Here is a 4,789-nt window from a genome sequence, read left to right as displayed (position 1 = left end):
ACAATCTATACCTCCCCTAGGGGACCCACATGGTCTACACAGTCTACACCTCCCCAAGGGACCTGACACGGTCTATATCTCCCTGAGGGAAACTGCACAGTCTATACCTCCCCAAGGGGACCCACATGGTCTATACAGTCCACACCTCCCCTAGGGGAGCTGCATGGTCTACACCTCTTGGAGGGAACCTGTACAGTCTACACAGTCTATACCTCCCCAAGGGGACTCGCACGGTCTACACATCCCTGAGGGAACCTGCACGGTCTACACAGTCTACACCTCCCCAAGGGAACTGACACAGTCTATATCTCCCTGAGGGAAACAGCACAGTCTATACCTCCCTGAAGGAACTGACATGGTCTACATAGTCCACACACCCACCCCCCAGGGAGTCCTTTTTTTTTTTTTTTTTTTTTCCCCAGGGAGTCTTAAGGACTCGCACGGTCTATCCCTCCCTGAGGGAACCCACATGGTCTACACAGTCTACACCTCCCCGAGGGAACTGCCACGGTCTATATCTCCCTGAGGGAACCCGCACAGTCTAAGGAACTGACATGGTCTACACTGTCCGCACCTCCCCAAGGGGACCCGCACAGTCTACACAGTCTACCCCTCCCTGAGAGAGCAGACACCATGTACACCTTCCGATTCTATCAGCCTAGGATCTCCACGGTGTTCGCCGGATGTGATTTACAAACATAAGTGACACGGCAGGAAAAGAGGTGGCAAAGGAGAGTCAACTGGCGATTAGTTTTCTGTCCCATAGTAAAGCCCCACGTCTCTGAGCACAGCCGTGATCCCCCATGAAGAGGACTTTGAACGGTGTAAATTCTTTCTAGGATCAGATAAATACCACAGATTCTTAGGAAAGAATCTCAGTCATCTCAAGGTCAAATAAACCGGGATCCTTGTGCTACAGGGCGGAAGTTACGATGCGGTTAGGGGATCGGGCTGGAAGTCCCCCTTGGTTACCACATGACTTCAAAATAGCCTTTTTAATAAGAATATTGGGGAACCGCAAGGAGTGGAGGGAGTCAGAATGACCCGTTACCCTGAACACCAGGGAACAACACAGTGCAGACGTCACCGTCCGGCCCTTGTGGCTCATCGCTGGGCTCCATTTCCTCCCTGTGACTAAAATAGCTAAAACTTTCTTGGAGACCAGGAACATTCCATGCAGACATTTCTCATCTTCCCTTGAAAAGAGTAAGATGACCTGAAATGAGTAAACAGCAAGATGCCCGGTGTCCTCGGTGACCACCGGGGAACCCAAACATCCCTCTGACCGTTATACTGACCCCTCCCAAGGCGTCACACATTTTGTGTGTGTCTGTGTCCTTTTAAACCAAGTTATTCTTTTAAAGGAACCTCTAGACATCCTTCCCCTCCCCCCATCTTGATGTTTAATGGGCCAAATCCTTCTATAAACATGGGAACCTCGTGTCCAGAGGGAACGCTCAGCGGGAAAGGCACTCATCATGAGTCAGCATCTCCTTAAAAAGTTTATCCAAAGGGCCCGGAGTAATAATTAATTCAGATCCCAGAGTAATAATTAACTCATATCCCTCTAAAGCAGATACGGCCTTTGTTAGATCCAGAGAAACACTTAGGGCGGAGCCACGATGGTCTGAAAAATAAATGCAGTGGAAACGCTCAAACAGAAAGCATCTTCCTAAAGTCCCAATTCTTGCAGGAGGGGTTGTGACCTGATGTTTTATATCCTTTAGCACCAGAGTCTTCGTTGGCAGGCGGCGTCAACCCCGCACATCTAAAGCCGTTTATTTAAGTGATAACTTCGTGAAAATAAAGACCACAACATCCTCATAGTACTGAGTAGGACATGGGCCGTAAAGATAGTAAATAGCCCTCGATTCCACGCACTCACTTCTTCTCAGTAAAGAATCGGTGATTCGGGGCACCTGGGTGGCTCCGTGGTTGAGCATCTGCCTTAGGCTCAAGGCGTGATCCTAGAGTCCTGGGATCGAGTCCCGTGTCAGGCTCCCTGCATGGAGCCTGCTTCTCTTCTCCCTCTGCCTGTGTCTCTCTGTGTGTCTCTCATGAAGAGATAAATAAAATCCTAAGAAAAAAAAAAGAATCAGCGATTAGCTGTATGTACGGTCCCTCCAGGAACGTTCTCCACCGGTCAAGATTGTTTTCCCTCGGCATCCTACCTGCGTCCCGGACCTCACACCACTGACACACCTACTTCTCCTTCCAAGATTCTCATCCTAAGTGTAGTCTTTGCCTTATAAACTCGTGCCAAGTTGAGTCTGTAGATCCCGTTGGTTTATGCTAAGCCGTGCTTCCCTTCCATATGTTCTAGAAGATTTCAGACATGATTTGCAAGCATTACGCATCTCCACCCCCAGTGTATTCCCTCTGTTCCCCTTCAGGGATCTGTTTCCTTCTTTCTGTTATGGCAACAAGGGTGGGGTTTTAGGCTTGTTTTTACCAGGAAACCACTTCCTACCCAAGAGAGGAACCTCCAATGAGTCATTGGAATAGCGCTGTGACCTGTCCTATGTGACACAGTAGCCCCTCTTGGCATCTCCCTCGCACCCCACGCTACTCAGGAACATCACTGATCACATAGAGCTCAATGTCATGCGGGTTAAGCATATTGTAAAGCATCTAAGTCTCAGTAAGTACGTCCCCGTATGGGCTGCCAGATGCATAATGAGAACCATTCACTCCAGGGCTCCAAGGAGCAGCAGGGCCTTGGCATTCCAAGCGAGACCTTCGACCTACACGTGGCGGGTATTCCTTTATTTTTTAGCAGAACGAACACCATCTGCGCTGGGAAGCCATCCACTTCACAACCCGGGAGACTCTCCAGCAAATCCGAGACCCTGGAGAGAAATACCGTCATTCTGCGCTGACAAGCGATGGACGCTATGTGTTTATTAGGAGTTTATGATCGCGTAGGTTTTCTCCTGGAAAACATCTCGTGTGGGTATATTGTTTTATCAACACGTAAGCAATAACGAGCCGCTTTTTCACGGCTGACGTGGTGGCGTGGGAGCATAAAAAGCAGGGCCGTGTAGTCTCAGCCTTGAAGATCAGAGTTTAATGGAAATGGAGCACCTGTCTCTTCACCTCATTCAGAAGGGACTGCACACATGGCTCCGGGCTAGTTGGCAAGTACTTCCTGTGTGAAGAAAAGAATCCTTCCTGGAAGTGCTTTTTTTTTATTTTTTAAGATTTTATTTATTCATTCATGAGAGACACAGAGAGAGGCAGAGACAGAGGCAGAGGGAGAAGCAGGCTCCTTGCAGGGAGCCCGACATGGACTCGATCCCAGGACCCCGGGGTCACAACCTGAGCCACAGGAAGACGCTCAGCCACGGAGCCCCCCAGGTGCCCCTGGAAGTGTATTTTTAAGTGTAGGTGTTATCATTGTTCAGGATGGTGGGGCGAACCGATGGGGAGGACTGTCTTTGAAGAGATGGTTTACTGGCGGCGGGGTGGGTGGGGTAACCCTGATGCCTCACAGGCCCAGCGGGAAGCATCAGGGTGGACGGGAGGCAGTGAGAGCCACGGGGAATGTGGGCAGCAGCTCTTACCGTGCTTTCCACCAGAAGGAACCCAAGAGGCCTGCACAGGGTAGGGCTGGCTCGTTTGAGCAATGTCCTCCTCGTCCTCTTCGTAGGTGGGTTCGGGGAGGAGCTGTGCCCAGCGGGTGGTCGAGTACTGGCCCTGCAGGGCGGAGGGCTAGGGACAGTGGCCCAGGATGTAACAGGTAACAAAGGAGGGCGGGGGTCCCGGTGGGTTTGCTTCCAAAAGGTCAGCCCCCAGGCAAGTCCCTCGCCAGCTGTGGGGGCGGCCTAACTGCAGGGGCCGGCCTGTCGCCAGACCCCAAAAGTCAAAGCGTCGGCATCAAACCACACGTTTACCCCACTAGGGCAGCGCACAGCAGCCAGGGCCTGCAAGGATCCCGGCGTTTCAGAGCCTGCGGGGCAGGGGAGTCTTCAGGAAGAGATGAGAAAATGGGATTTCTGCAAAAGGCATATAGGAAATGATAAGCCAGTCCCCAGCTCAGGAGGGATGTGAGGAGGAAAATACAGAAAACACAGCAATTCCAGGGAGGCTTGGGGTGGCTCAGTAGTTGAGCGCCTGCCTTTGGCTCAAGGCATGACCCCGGGGTCCCGGGATCCAGTCCCACATCGGGCTCCCTGCATGGAGCCTGCTTCTCCCTCTGCCTGTGTCTCTGCCTCTCTCTCTCTCTCTCTCTGCATCTCTCATGAATAAATAAATAAAATCTTAAAAAAAAAAAAAGAAAGAAAGAAACAGCAATTCCAGATACTGGAAGCTTCCAGACGATGGGACAGTTGAGTGTAGTTTACACTCTAGAAGCTTCGTCTGGATGCACCACCAAGGTCACCCAATGGAAGCCACAAATGCGTAATGAGGAATAAAAAATTAATATTATCCATGACTGCCTGATTAAAATAAAAGCAGCAAAGGTGCGCCATGAATAGAAAGTGGCGCCCAAATACTCTTGTTCGATTATAGGTAATCTGAAGTTAAGATTCTTTTTTTATTATTTATTAATTAATTAATTAATTAATTTATTTATTTATTTATTTATTTGTTGGTGCACCTCCACCACTCCACAGGGTCTTGGGACACTGCGAGATGGGGGAGGTACTGGTGGTTTTTTATTTTTTGTAGAGGTGCTCCCTGTCCTCCAGGAGCTTACAGTGGGAGGGTGCAAAGGGGTTTGGAAGGGATCTGGTATTGTCATCATTGTGGGTGCTGCTTCTCCGGGGGCCTACCGGCCCCTCACTGA

The 4,789-nt window shown here is 50.3% G+C and overlaps 1 long non-coding RNA gene across 1 annotated transcript; it reads right to left on the bottom strand.

Annotated features, from left to right (window-relative positions):
• Nucleotides 1-976: 976 nt before the first annotated feature.
• Nucleotides 977-2,455, bottom strand: LOC140632930 (uncharacterized). The gene is made up of 2 exons (XR_012030575.1): nt 2,172-2,455; nt 977-2,077 (listed from the first exon to the last, which is right to left on the bottom strand). It is a non-coding gene; the product is annotated as an uncharacterized lncRNA (long non-coding RNA).
• Between the last annotated feature and the right edge of the window lie 2,334 nt (nt 2,456-4,789).

This window comes from Canis lupus, chromosome 5 (assembly GCF_048164855.1).
Source record: "Canis lupus baileyi chromosome 5, mCanLup2.hap1, whole genome shotgun sequence".
Lineage (NCBI taxonomy): Eukaryota > Metazoa > Chordata > Mammalia > Carnivora > Canidae > Canis > Canis lupus.
The sequence above is the reverse complement of the archived record's forward strand: the minus strand, read 5'-3'. Positions and strand labels throughout refer to the sequence as shown.